Source organism: Dipodomys spectabilis, unplaced genomic scaffold (assembly GCF_019054845.1).
Source record: "Dipodomys spectabilis isolate Male_0828 unplaced genomic scaffold, ASM1905484v1 ptg000418l, whole genome shotgun sequence".
Lineage (NCBI taxonomy): Eukaryota > Metazoa > Chordata > Mammalia > Rodentia > Heteromyidae > Dipodomys > Dipodomys spectabilis.
The window spans coordinates 29,725-44,766 of record NW_024871095.1 but is presented as its reverse complement, the minus strand read 5'-3'; the positions used below and the strand labels follow the sequence as shown (position 1 = coordinate 44,766).

The 15,042-nt window shown below is 35.1% G+C and overlaps 1 non-coding gene across 1 annotated transcript; it reads right to left on the bottom strand.

The window, feature by feature from the left end:
- Positions 1-12,484: 12,484 nt before the first annotated feature.
- Positions 12,485-12,591, bottom strand: LOC122097221. Its single transcript, XR_006145494.1, has one exon. It is a non-coding gene; the product is annotated as a U6 spliceosomal RNA (small nuclear RNA).
- Between the last annotated feature and the right edge of the window lie 2,451 nt (positions 12,592-15,042).

Below are 15,042 nucleotides of genomic sequence, written 5' to 3'. Positions count from 1 at the left end.
TGCTTCATTACCAACTTTCAAATCCCTGGCAGCACCAATGTCTCCTCCCAGTTAGCATAGCAGTCAGCCATTGGAAATTTGAAGATATATTTTATTATTCATAAGAATTCTGATCATCTTTCCACATACCTCAAATGAGTAGTAGCCCCATTCCACTATTCTGAATGTTTATAATCCTCCTTTGAGTTGATAAGCATTAAAGCTTAAAAATTCTAGAGTGGTTATCAAATTAATTCAATAGTCATCATTCTTCTATATAAACATATGTTTATAAAAGGAGAGATTATTTGAAAGTGTGTACATGATACCTTCTATCTCTAATAATCTCAAGAAATAGTTTTACAGAAACATCCTGATTGTTTTGCCAAAGGAAAAGATAAGAGATTTAAATAAGAGACCTACCTTCTCAGAAGGAAAATGCTATTGGCTTTAGAACAATTTCATTTGTCTAGAACTGTGGAAATCAGTTTCAGAAATGCCAGAGCCTAAGGGTATTATTCAAATCACATTATCATGAGGTACAAGCAGTCTGTCTATATCAACCTTCCAGGAAAAAAAAATCAATGAAGGAAAAGCAATGCTTCTAAAACAAGCAGGTTGGTGATGGTTCATGCTTGTTATCCTAGCTAGTTAGCAGTCTAAGATGAATGGATCCCATGTCAAAGCCTGGCCAGGAAAATCCTTCCTGTCTGCAACCAGCAGACAGGAAACATTAGCTCTGTTCCTGAAGCCCATATGGACAGCCTCTGACAACAGACATCCAGACACACAATAACATCCCTATTTGAAATATTATCAAATATATTCACATAATATCTTCTGTTTGGGAGATAATTTTTAAAAGATGTATCAAAGACAGTTCAAAATGGCATTTAAAAAAGACAGAGTGAAATTAGAAATATGTACTCACTGACTGAAATGCAAGTAACTGCCAGAATGATGTTAATGGGGCTAGAGGCCCATTTGGTAACTTATCCACTCAACCATCTTTCCTCACATCTTGTCAGCCTGAACAGTGAGACTTTTGAAATTCAAGGAATGTGTGTGAGCCTATAGCTTGTAAAAGTAATAATGAAAAGCTAGGCATTGGAAGCACAGGCCTGTAAAACTAAGTACTCAGAACTCTGAGATATGAGGAACTCAGTTCAAAGCCAACTGATCAAAAAAGATTCTTACCTCCATTTAAACAGTAAATACAGAAAGATGAGCTGTGCTTCAAATGGTAGAGCATATAAAAGCTAACCAAGAGTACCTAGGTCCTGAATTCAACCCCAGTACTGCCTCTCATACACAAAATAATCATGATTACACCACAGTATATATGTGCATACATGTTGACAAGGGATGTAGATGAATGGGATGATGACATCAATTACCTCACCTTTAGTCTCAATCTTTCTGTACAGCGTAGCCCAGTGTGTGAAAAGCCATAGGTGAAATCTTTCCTCAAAATCAGCAGATACATCCTCATTGCCCTCTGCACATTTATATTATGTATACACACATATAAGGGCTATATTTTCTAACTAATTTTCTTTTTTTATTGTGAAAATGCTGTACAGAGAAATGCATAATCTTACACACATGCTTCAGAATTATGTGCCCTTGTTTAGGTTTCATAGGGAGCACAATATATCCAGCCTCTGGATCATTCTTGTAATCTTAGCGTTCACAAGGATGGGATCTGAGGATCACAGTTTGATGCCAACCCAAGCTAATAAATCCTCAATTTCTTATCTTCAATTAAGTAGAAAAAGCCAGACGTGGAGATGTGGTTCGAGTGGCACAGTGACAGCACTGAGTAAAGCAATCTAAGGAAGAGCTCCAGACCCTCAGTTCAAGCCTGAGTACTGGCCCACTAGTACTTCAAACGCCAACCTTCCCCCAACAGGAAACCAAAAATACGTCAAAATATTTTGTAACTTGTGAAGCAAAATCCAATGAGGCAACATAGTTACTAGTTTGTTGTTGGGTTGGGGGGGGGGAACCCCAAATTCAACATGTGTTCAAATAACATAAAGAACAAGCAATCAAGTAAAATTTCCCAGTAAAGAAACTTCCTTAGTATTCACTGGAACCCCTGACAAAGATACATTTTTCTATATTTTTTCAAAATTAGTGTTTTTTTTCAGTAAGGTAATTAGTACAAACCTTTGTTGTAAGTTATAGAAGTTATTGGAAGCTCCAAGTGAAGGTACAACAAAAAGCATACAATATTACAAGTTTCTATGCCTCTGTTGAGACATTAGAAACTTGTTATAGTGTGGCCTCTCGGAAACAGAAGGGGGATGCTCGGCATCACTGGTCATAAAAGAAATGCAAATCAAAACCAAAACCACATTTAGATCCCATTCACCACAGTTAGAATGTCCACTATCAAGAAAACAAATAATAACAAATGCTGGGGTAGATATGCCTAAATGAGAATCCTACCACACTGATGGTTCAACCACTCTGAAGGCAGTATGAAGGTTCCTCAAAAGACTAAACATAGAACTCCCTTAAGATCTAGCAATCCCACTCATCACAGTTATCCAAATGATCTCAAACTAGGGCACAATAAGCTACCAGAACAACTATGTTCATTGCAGCATTGTTTACCATAGCTAAGATATGGAGCCAACCCAGTTGCCCCTCAATAGATGAATGGATCAAGAACATATGGTATATTTACAGAATGTAATTTTATGCTTCTATCAGAAAGAGTGGCATAGTCCCTTTTGTAAGAAAATGAAAAGACTTGGGAGAAATCATACTAAGTTAATCAAGCCAGGCCCAAAGAAACATGAGCTCTATGATTTCCCTCACTTGCAATGAGTAGCATTGGCCTATTACTCCTGAAAGTGGATTAGAGTAGCACAGAAGTTATGAATATATACATGACCATACGAAATGATGTTAATTGAAATGAATGCCAATACATAGAAACACAGTTCTTCTTTTGTTTAGTTGTCAAGCTTGATGTTACCAATGTACTGCAGATAGTTCATTCTTCTTACTTTATGTTATTTTTCTTCTCCTAGGGTTTTATCCATGGCAATTCCCATCTGTGATTCTGGTACCCTGAATTCTGTATATTCTGTTAATGAAGCTGGGAAAGTTAAATGGATTTCTTTTTTACTATGGTTGCAACTGTCTTTTACATTTCAAGTACTTAACAAAAAGAATGTAAGCCAATCACGGCCAGTGGTACACACTTGTAACTCTAGCTGTGATCTGAGGAAAGTGGATTATAGCTAGACCAGGTTAGAAAAATCTGTGAAATTTTGATCTCCAATTAACTATTCAAAATCAAGAAGTAAAGGTTGGCTCAAGTCGTACTCGGCTACCCTTGAGTTAAAAAACTATAGGTCAGCTCCCTAGGTTCAAGCTCCATTATTCACACACACACACACACACACACACACACACACACACAGTTACCCTTGAAAAAAAAGCTAAAAGTCAACTCCCCGATTTCGAGCCCAAGTATTTACACACACAAACCCAAACACACACACACACACACACACACACACACACACACACACACACACACACATACACACACAAACACATTTTATCTCAAAAATAGCCAGTGACCAGGAAACAAACAAGATGATATTTTTCTTTGTTTTCTTTCATTTTTGTCATGTTTATTCATTTATCTCTCTTTGAGAACTTAAAGGGGTCATTTTAAAAGAGAGACATGATGAACATGTTCAACAGTGGTATTCAATTGGTACTATATTGAAAATGACTTATGCAACTTGTTTGTGGGGAAAGACGGGAAAATGAAGAGATGAAGGGAAAGGGTAACATTATCCAAAAAAAAAATGCACTCAGGGAAGTAGAGCTGTGGCTCAATATGAGTGCTATTCTTCAGCAAAAGATCTCAGAGACAGTGCTCAGGCCCTTGGTTCAAGACTGATTACTGACTGAAACAAAAACAAATACAAAGGAAATGTAGTCATTACCACACATATGTAACTATCTCCTCTACAGCAAAATAATGATAAGAAGAAGGAGAAGAAGAAGAAGTAGGAGGAGGAGGAGGAGGAGGAAGAGGAGGAGGAGGAGGAGGAGGAGGAGGAGGAGGAAGAGGAGGAGGAGGAGGAGGAGGAGGAGGAGGAGGAGGAGGAGGAGGAGGAGGAGGAGGAGGAGGAGGAAGAGGAGGAGGAGGAAGAGGAGGAGGAGGAAGAGGAGGAGGAGGAGAAGGAGGAGGTGGAAGTTAATAAAACCAAACCAGTGAGAGAGAAAAATTGAGAGAGCAAGGGAAGGGGTGATATTTCAAAAAAGAAATATATCCATACCTGACTTATATGACTATAAACTCTGTGTAGCACATATTTGTAATTATAATACAAAGAAAAAAACAGAAATATAGTTCTGGAGGCATAACTCAAATGGAAGATCTGACTAATAAGTATGTGATACCAAGTTCAAAACCCATTATCAATTTCCCCTTCAAAAATGGCTCTTCTCATCATGTGTGCTTTCCCTAGCTTATGAAAAGGGGTGCAAACAGTTAAAGAGAGAGCAAAATAAGCTATCTGACACAGAACTGTGCTTTTAAAGAGCAGTACTTGCTAGAACACGTGTTGACTAGAACAGACGATGACTCCATGTTTTCTGAAATAAATAGACCTAGTCGAACTTGAATACAGGCTCCACTGTATACGAGATAAGGACTCAAAATTAACTAAACTCTCTGGGGCTCAAAGTCTTCACAGTTAAAGTGAGAATAACAATACAAATCTCACATTATGAGATCTGGATGTCATCAAACCTGGAGTGGGTTTTATCTTAGGTGTGTGTGAAACACTCCAAAGCTGCTGGAAGGAGTATAAACTGGCCTGATGTTTACTATATTACTTAACAGTAAAACAGCAACTATACAGACTCATGGCTGTTTTCTCATGCTGAGAAAAGAGGATCAAGGTTCTAAGCCAGAACAGGAAAATGGATCAGACTCATCTCCATTGACCTCTAAAAAAGCTTGAGGTGGAGTTTGGTTCAAGTTGTTGAAAGCAAAAATCTCAGGAACAGTGTCCAGGCCCTGAGTTCAAACCCTAGGACCAGCACAAGCACACACGCACACACCACACACACACACACACACACACACACACACACCACAAAAACACATACACAAACACACACAATTTTGTATGTTCCTATCACCCCACTTAACAATACTTTCCCACTTCCAAGCTCACAAGTTGTTGTTGTTTTGTTTTGTTTTCAAAGGGACTTGCTGTGTAGCTCAGGTTGCTCTTAAGCTTACAATCCTCCTGGGTGCTGTGATTACAGGCATGTCTACCATAATTGGCTTCACTCAGTAACTCTATAATATTTTTTGCAAGAAATTCATTCATACTCATGAAGATAGGTGGCTTAAACTGTTCATATTAATATTCTAATGTACAAAATGTAAATAATATAGCTGGACATGGTACTATACTACCACATGGTAATGCCAGACAGAAGTAGGAGTTGTGGAAAGCCAGATTTACACTGCAGAATCTTGTCTCCAAGGAAAGAAATTCTGTAAATATAAATCTACTCTGAGACATACAATATGTTAAATTTATATAATGGAAAAAATAGATTATTTTAATGGAAATAAAATCTTGGCAGAAAATTCAAAAACATATATATGTATATATATTTAAATTTGGAGAAATAAAATTTCAAGTGGTATTATCTGTATTTTTCAGTCTCTCACCTACCGATTTATTGACACATTGATTTCTGTTTAGTCTTCACAAAACACTGTTCTCTCACATAAGTACAAAAAAACTGCAAAACAAAATGTACAAAAAGTGCATTATCATAAATGCAAATGTAGTTTATTCCCTACCATAATAATTTGGAGAAAACATGCATTAAGTTAATGGCATTGAATACTGCTCAAGAAGGGGAGTCAAAGAGAATGTAGAATATGTGTTTGTGTGTGTGTGTTTGTTCCATGAGTAAATAATGGAGTCAGAAGTAGACCTAATATTCCTGTTTAGTCCTTTTGCTCAAAGCTGACACTCTACAATGAGAGCTACATCTCCACTTCTGGATTTTGGTTTCTCAATTGGAGAAATATCTCAGATTTTTCTGCATAGGCTGCTTTAAACCAGGATCCTCTGATTTTTACCTCTAAAGTAGCCAGGTTTTAAAATATGAGCCATAGGTGGACAGCAACTACATTAATATTTTTTGCATGTTTGAATGAATTTTAGAGTAAGACATATATGTTACTTTTGAGAATGTAGGAAAATAGTAATTAATATTTAAGAGATCATAAAACATACAAACCTGAACATAGAATTTAGCTGAGAATAGAATGGAATAAATCAAAATTACCTATGATAGTTTTCAGTCTGTGCACAGAAATGATTGCATTGTTGGAGCCCAAGGCCATCAGATAGCTGAGCCCCAGCTGGCTGCTATGCTCATGAGGCCAGCTAGAGATATTCACAAGAATGTGATGTTATTGGATGGCAGGGATCAGCTTCAAGTTCAGAGATCAATACCTACTGATCTCAAACCCTGATATTTTGAAATACATTGTACTTCCATTATCCCAGCTTTTCCTGAATTCCTAGAACCTAAAAAAAGTTTCAGCTTTACTTAGTATTTAACATTTCTTTTTTTCTCTCTCTTTTTGTCGGTCGTGGGGCTTGCACTCTGGGCCAGGGCATGATCCCTGAGTTCTTTAGCTCACAGCACCACTTTTGTGTTTTATGGTGGTTAATTTGAGATAAAAGTCCGATGAAATTTCCTGCCTGGGCTACCTTTGAACTGCGATCCTCAAAAACAGCTTCCTGAGTACCTTGGATAATAGACACGAGCCACTAGTTTAACCCATTTCTTACTCTATCCTCAAACCCGGTTAACCAGAAACCTAATCCAAATCACATTCTGATTTAACACCAAATGGCTAATGTAAGGAAAATTGTCTAGATTCTATTCAATCGTACATTTTTTTTTGGCTTCTACTTCTTATTGGAAAACTAAAATTTACCTTAAAGCTTATCCTTCCCTAAACCTAACCGGAACAAAAATGTACCTCACACTTTAAACCAAATTTTATCTGAATGTTTAAAGTAATACAGACTGGTTTCATTCATTCTTGCCATTCATTCCTCTTAAAATATGTGGCAGTTTTACACAATGTCTTACATGTTTTTCTCATCCTAATCCGCTCTAACTGGCACACCTTGCCTAATCCTAAGCATACATATAACCGAATCATCATGTTAATAACAAGCCACTTTTTCATATTTATCCCAACTCTTGCTCAGCGTAGAGGTCTAAATTTTACTTGCATTTTGAACATAAATTTTAAGTGTTTTTCTATTTCTTGTCAGGTTTTATTGTTCATTATTTTTTAAAAATTTTATTTTGTTGAAAAGATGCTTTAAAGAGGGATTAGTTACATGTGTAAGGTAAGGAGTACGTTTCTTGTTGAGCATTGTTACCCACTTCTTTCTTGTTCTCCCACTATTCCATCCCTCCCCACTTCCCTTACCCCACCCTCCCCTGGTGTAAACTTTATTTTCAACGTAGTGTCATGTGAGTATCATTGTTGCAATGGGTCATCCTGTGATGAACCTAAATTTTCTATTTCTCTAATCCTAATTCTAATTCTGTTTGGGATCCTAACCATAACCATAATAATAATGATAGCTCAATTCAAAAGTTAACAAAAAATATTTGGGTTTTTATTCATCCTACTAATTCAAAGTATATCTTGAATTAACTTGCAGTTTAGCTTAAATCTTCCAAATTAGTTTATATGCGCATATATAAAGTTGTAATTTTATGTGAAAAACAGAATACCTTTGGAGGAAGGAGTAATGAGAAGGATATAGAGGGAGTATAATCAAATACGTTAAATATATTATGGAATTGGCACTTCTGACAATTAATATCTATTAACACAATAACTAAAAATTAATGAAGAACACACTGCCTTCTAGTGTTCTTTAAGAGAGCCATGATCTGTCTTCTGAAAAAAAAAAAAAAAACAACAAACTCGTGTTAGATAAATTTGTCCATGCATAATTTATATTGTTTGCCAATTAGTTAACTTAATGAATAAAAATTTATCGAATAAAATTCCTTGACAAAAAATATAAAACACTTACTTAGCAATTGTTTGAGAAAAAGTTTTTGTCATGAGTTTTAAGAAACGGAATTGCTATTTCCCTACAAAGCAATGAATTAAGTTTACTAATCTAGTATTTGTAGTAAGTTTAGAGAACATAATTGGCATGAAAAACAACTAACTATACATCTTGTTTCTTGAATGAGTGATATTTTAAACATTGTCTTTATTGAAATAAATACTTAGGTTTACATTTCAAAATAAGTGCAATTTTATCTCTTTTCAGAATAAGTACTTACCCTGCAATTAAATGTACTAGCATATTCAGGTATTTAAAAGCTAAATTTTCTATGTTTGTTATGTAGCTCTACATATTCAGAATGACATGATTTTTTTATTCATAAATGTCTAACCTCAGATTTTTGCTTCATCAATATAAATTTTCTCATGAGGTTGTAGTGAGGGCTACAGTAACCAGAATGATCTAAACCATTTCCTGAATTCTAAATTTTAAATAAAATCATTTTTAAGCTTTGATAATATCATTTATGGTCTCTTCAGAGAAATTAAGCTAAAACAAATGATACTTTTTAAACATTTCACTCACATTGTAAAGAATATTAACATAGGACAAAAAGAGACTAATTATTTCAGACTCATCATATTTAGTGATCTTAGTGTGAAGAATGTAGAGAGTAGAAGGTCCTTATACTCAATAAATAGTATTGGCTAAATTAAATCATATATCTGGATTTCTTATTTGGAGGTTAATCACATAGAGACAGGAAAATAATAAAAAAATTTACTTTGGTTTCAACAGAAAAAGATATTTGTGCATGTACCACAGTTACTTTATTAGTTTGTAGTTGAACACTGGACCTCGATTTATATCTTGGCTGTTGTTGTGAATAATGTGAATAACAATGAACTACAGATATATTTATGAGTTACCCAGAGAGAAATATTCACATGATTGGTGGGTCAGATGATATTTCAACTTAGGATTTCTTTTTTTTTTTTTGGGGGGGGGGGGGTCCGGTAGTGGGGCCTGAACTCTAGGCCTGGGCGCTTTCCCTCAGCTCTTCAGCCCAAGGCTAGCGCTCTACCACTTGAGCCACAGCGCCACTTCCAGCTTTTTCCTTTTTGCTTATGTGGTGCTGAGGAATCGAACCCAGGGCCTCAAGCATGCAAGGCAAGCGCTCTACCACTGAGCTACCTTCCCAGCCCAGGATTTCTTTAGAAAACTGCATACTACTTTCTACAATGAGAACACTAACCTGTATTTTGACTAAGAGTATAGAAAATTTCCTTTTCTCCACAGTGTCGCCAGCCAACATTATTACCTTTTGAGTTTTTTTAAAGGGTAGGTTTTTACTGTGTGCAGTACCCAAGACTGGCCTTAGACTCAAATCCTTTTACTCCAACCTCCAATCACTTGGAATTACCAGCCTTTACCACCACACCTGGGTCCTTGGATATTTTTAATAAGAGTTATAATAGTTACAAAGTAGTATTATAGTAATTTTGAATTGCATTTCTCTAATGACTTCTGCTCACAAAGCATTCAGCCAACATAGACGTTTTATTAAATACAAATTTGTAAATCCACAGGAGATTTTCAGGGCTTTTTGGAAAACATGTCTATTCAGAATTTTTGTCCATTTTTAATCAAGTTTCTTGTTAATCTCATCTTTAATCTCTCTATAGCAAATCAATAATTAATTCAAGGTAGTAGAAAGGAAAAAATTAAGCAGCTCTTAACATTTAAAATTTTTTTAATAACATTGTATTGCTTAAATCATTTTCTGTTGAGGCTTGAGACTATATAACTCAATTTAGTTAGACCTTTTACAGGACTATATATAATTTATTTATTTTACTTTGTTCTTTCCAAAGGCTGCATGACTAATTTCACTTGGTTTCTTTCAGTTTCATGTAGTTCAGATTTCAAACTGAAGAATAAATGGAAGGAAGCAAACAAAAAATATATTTCCCCTCATCTGATGATGCCTCTACAAGAATGAGGAAAGTGTTGATGCCTCTAAGGACCTATGATAGAATATCAAAAAGACAATTTATTCTTCCAGGTCTTCCTTATCTTTGCGATGTAACTTAAATGATGTAAAATACAATATACTGCTCAGATACTTTTATGTTCTATCAGATTTGCACATTTTCATATGGATTTCACCTCTGTCTACAACATTTCTTCATCGTTCTGTCCCTGATACTTTTACACTATCACGACATAAGATAACCAGTTTGATTTACAGCATGAGAAGTTATCCACCTGGCTTCCTTGGAAGCAGAGCATGGTCAATAGATATTACTTCTGGTTGCTCACACTACATGTAATGGTTTTTGTATTACTTATCATATTCTATTTGGTATTTAAAAAAGAATGCTGGCTAAACTCAAACTTATTCATAGGTTTATGTTAAGTGTTTCACAAGTCTTATTCTCTTAATTCTTAAGATAACATTCGCTATAATGCTAATGTTATTACCATTGTAGTGTTGGGAAAAATTGTAGTTAAAGACACTAAGTGCATGGCCCAAAGACACACACAGTGAGGAAGGAAATGAGTCAAAGTTTCCAAAAGTCTTTCAGCAATACCAAAAAGGTGGGTAAAATCTCTCCATTCTCTTACACTCTCAATTCAATATTCATTTTGTCCAAGAAATAATAGCATAGCAAATATTGCCCTTGGTGATTGTTTTCTATCACATTTTGTCTTCAACACAGAATGTGTTGGTGACATTGGGTTATCATACACAGAGCTGAGCTTACAAATTGAGGTCCGAAGACAGCCAAATTTCTTCTGTCACACAGTTCCAGTTTCATTTTTAAAAAGTACTAAAACTTTTAAATATCATCACTTACTATCTCTTAACAATCCCCAAACTGACATATACTCCCTTCAAAAGGCTTTCAAATTAGGAGATGATAAAACAGGCCCCCATGAAGTAAATTTTCTTTTATTTTTTAAAATTGTTCTAAAAGCCTTGTGCTGGCTGGTCACACCTATAATCCTATCTACTCTGAATATTTGCTCTGGAGTCTGATTTCTGTGGATAACACTTGGGAGCCAATCAGGGCCAAAAAAAAAACTTCATGAAATTATTTTTCAAAATGTTTAATGAACTAGCAAAGAGCCAGGAATTGAGATGTAGCTTATATAGTAGCTCACCAATCTAGATAGGAAAGGCCTAGCAAGACCTTGAAGCCCTGATTTTAAACTCTGAGCACGCCAATATACATGCATGGCATGTATTCACATGCACGCGCGTGTTTCCTTGAGCGCTGCCTTACTCACACACACACACATTTATTCAAATTACCGTCATATCAGTGTTCTGCATTAATTTCATTGTTAACGATATTATATGGGTAAAATACAGGAAATAAACTCTTCCATCTCAGAACATTTTTATATGTTTTTTATTGTAATAATACTATGCACAGGGGTCACATTTACAAGAACAAGGAAACTAGTACATTTCCTAACAAGCATTGTTACCTCCTCCTTTATATTTCCCATACCATCCCTCCCTCCCACCTCCACAAGTACACTCCCCTCCCCCTTCCTTCCTCCGCCTAAATTGTAAAGTTCATTTTTCAACATAGTGTCTTGTGCATCTCATTGTTACAATGGGTCAACATGTATCCCTATTTGAGCATTTTTTCCCTTCCCCTCCTCAAATTAGAGAAGCATACATACAAGATGTAAGTGCACCAACTTCAAATACAGAGAAAACAGGGGTTATATAGTAGGGAGAAACATACAAAAAAACAAAAAATTGACATCACACATTATAAGTACCTGAGAAACAATAGCAAGAAACAAAAAACCACTTGTGTCCCTATTTTGGGGTTCAATTTCTTTAACATCATTTTATCTGGTTATATGCACATATCTTTTGAACTTTTCTGCTTATCCCAGACATACATTTGTTATTGAAAATAAGGGAAATCATGGGACCTATGTTTCTTTGGACTTGGCTTACTTCAGTCAATAAATTTTTTTCCAAGTCTTTCCATTTCCTAACAAATTGGGCGATGTCATTCTTTCTGATGGAGGCATAGAATTCCATTGTGTAAATATACCGTATTTTCTTGATCCATTCATCTAATGGGGGCATTTGGTTTGGATTCATATCTTAGCTATCATAAATAATGTTGCAATCAACATAGTTGTGCTGGTAGTTTTAGTATGGTCTTGTTTATGATCATTTGGGTAAATCCCCAAAAGTGGGATTACTGTGTCATACGGGAGTTTTATGTAGAGTCTTTTGAGGAACCTCCATACTGCTTTCCAAAGTATTTGAACAAGTTTACACTCCCACCAAGAATGCAGTACGATTCCCTTGTGACCACACACCTTTCAGCATCTGTTGTTGTAAAAATATGGAATGCTACACAAATTTTCATGACATACTTGCACAGGGGGCATGCTAATCTTCTCTGTATTATTCCAATGTTAGTGTATGTGATTCTAAATTGAGCACAGAACATTTATTTTATATAAAGTATAATTTTTATTGATTTTATTAAACTAGACAATTCAACAAAATTAAGTTCAAAAGAATTGTTGTGAAATTTTAGAATCATATATTTCTTACATAAGCACACATTTAGGAATAAAATCAAGATAGACATGCCAAAAACAAAATAATTCCAGATATTTGTAGTTCAAGAGATGTGTAGGAGGAGGAATTCAATTATTCTATACAAGGCACCTGTCAAAATGAACATTGCAGCAAGTGTTTAGGTTTGTTAAAAGTTTTAAGGTTTTAAATATGCTTAATTTTGGGATTTTGCTTATATATGCCCAAAATAGGACCGTTTGGCAGGTATAAAACTTTTCTATAAAGTATTTAAGATTTATGGTAACAGACATTAAGTACTAAGTATGTACATTTCAGAGTTTATGGAAACCTTATTAATTAGAAGTTGCAAAGTCTTTGTGTAAAGAAGCAGAGTGAAGAGTTAAGACTTTAACTATACAGTTTCTGTTAAAACTTTAGGGATTCCTTACTTTATTTGATAGCAAGGAATAAATGATGATATAAGCCATAATGTACGCATGTATGTTACTATTCACACACATACATATACACATGTATACATGCACACATGGAGAAAGACACATAATTACAGCCAACACAAGTTTCACCAGTTGTTGAATATGCCTTAAACTGAATACTAGAAACAATACATGTTGAAGATGTATTTGTCTCTAAGAGTTCATTTACCACTCATCTGATCTCTTAAAACTGGTAGTTTTAGAGAGATTTGACTTACAAAATGCAGTACAAGTGATAACAAGTCACTTGGAAACCTCAGTAAGTATGTCATATGGTGTCTCCCTGCTCCTCAAGGATTGCTTACTCTTGTAGACACTTTCAACCACCAATTTAGCAGGAGAATACCCTGGTAAAGAGTAAAGTTATAAGGTTTTAAATGGCATCCTTACTTGAGCTCTTTTTCCAACAACCAGCATGAATTTGTAGGCAGATGAGTGAGTCCTCAAAAAATTGGACTCTACATATATATTTAACTGACCCATGTGAAAATTCCTATGTGAGAAATGCTGACTGAGGTCTTGCTGATTTCCTGGCCAAGAAAATAAGAAAAAAAGAAAGTATTTTTAATGTTTTAAAGTTTGAGAATAATTTGTAACCTGTCAATAAATGTGTAGAACACAATTATACCAACTGACAAAAAAAAATGATGGCATTTCATTTATGTGCTCTTGGATTTGGCCAGTGATTTTAGAGGTGTCTACACAAGTAGAATCAGCATAAATCAAGCCAGCATTTTTTCATTTATGATATAAGGAAAGGTTACTGGTTGACCCATTGTAACAATGAAATATACAAGACACATTACCAGAGGATGGGTGAATGGGGGATGTGGGGAGGTGTGAAGGGAAGGGATGGTAGGGGAAAAACAAAGGGGAGGGTAACAATGCTCAATAAGAAATGTACTCATTACCTTACTTATGTAACTGTAACCCCTCTGTACAGTATTTATAATAAAAATATATATTAAAACATACAAGGAAAACTTCTGTACTTATATGAAGTTGTATTTGTCACTCAATATAAGTAAGGTATTGGTTTTAGGACCACAGGCTTATTACTTTGGATACTCTAAATCTCTACATGAACACAGTATATTATTTACATTAGAATCTGCCCACCAGCTAGTGCAGTATAATTGCTGTGAGAATTTTTATTACATTCTATATTTGTAATGAAAACTAAAAGTATATGTATGCACAATCAACAGATACAAATTTTTTCATATAAATTTTGTATGCAGTTTGAGGATGGAATTGGAGAGCAATTTCGAAAAACACAAATTTCATCAAAAAGACCAGTTTGCAAATTGTAACAAGGAGCTAATCCAGTATCATTGAATAGTATGGAACTACAAGGAGAAGTACTTGAATTGAGACAATATCAGAAAGTGTAACAACCCAAGGACTTTTCAAAATGCAGCTGCTAGACTTCTCATGTAGAGCTTTCATAACAGTTTGTGAAGCACAAATCAGAACCTCACTGAAATGTAGATGGTTTTCTCTCAACTTTCTGTCATGATAAGTCATTATCAATCAACATATAGCTAATTTTGAATAATCCTCTAATAAAATGTTGATGGAGTGTTTATATGCAGAAAACCTCGGAAGGCTAACTTTTTCCAATTAGGACAGTCTGTATTTTATGATCCAGCCGAGAGAAAACTAGGTAAGCATCCATTTACAACCTTCTGAATAATTCTGATTCTGCCCACATCACTTATCTATCCATACCTGTGCCTGAGTGAAATGATTTTAAAATAATTTATCATTTAAAATTTAAATTTATGCTTCAGGGAAGATATCGAAGGAGAAGCTGGAAGCTAAACAAGCTCTCACATAGAAAACAGCTTTAGTGCTCCAGTGAAAAGTCCTA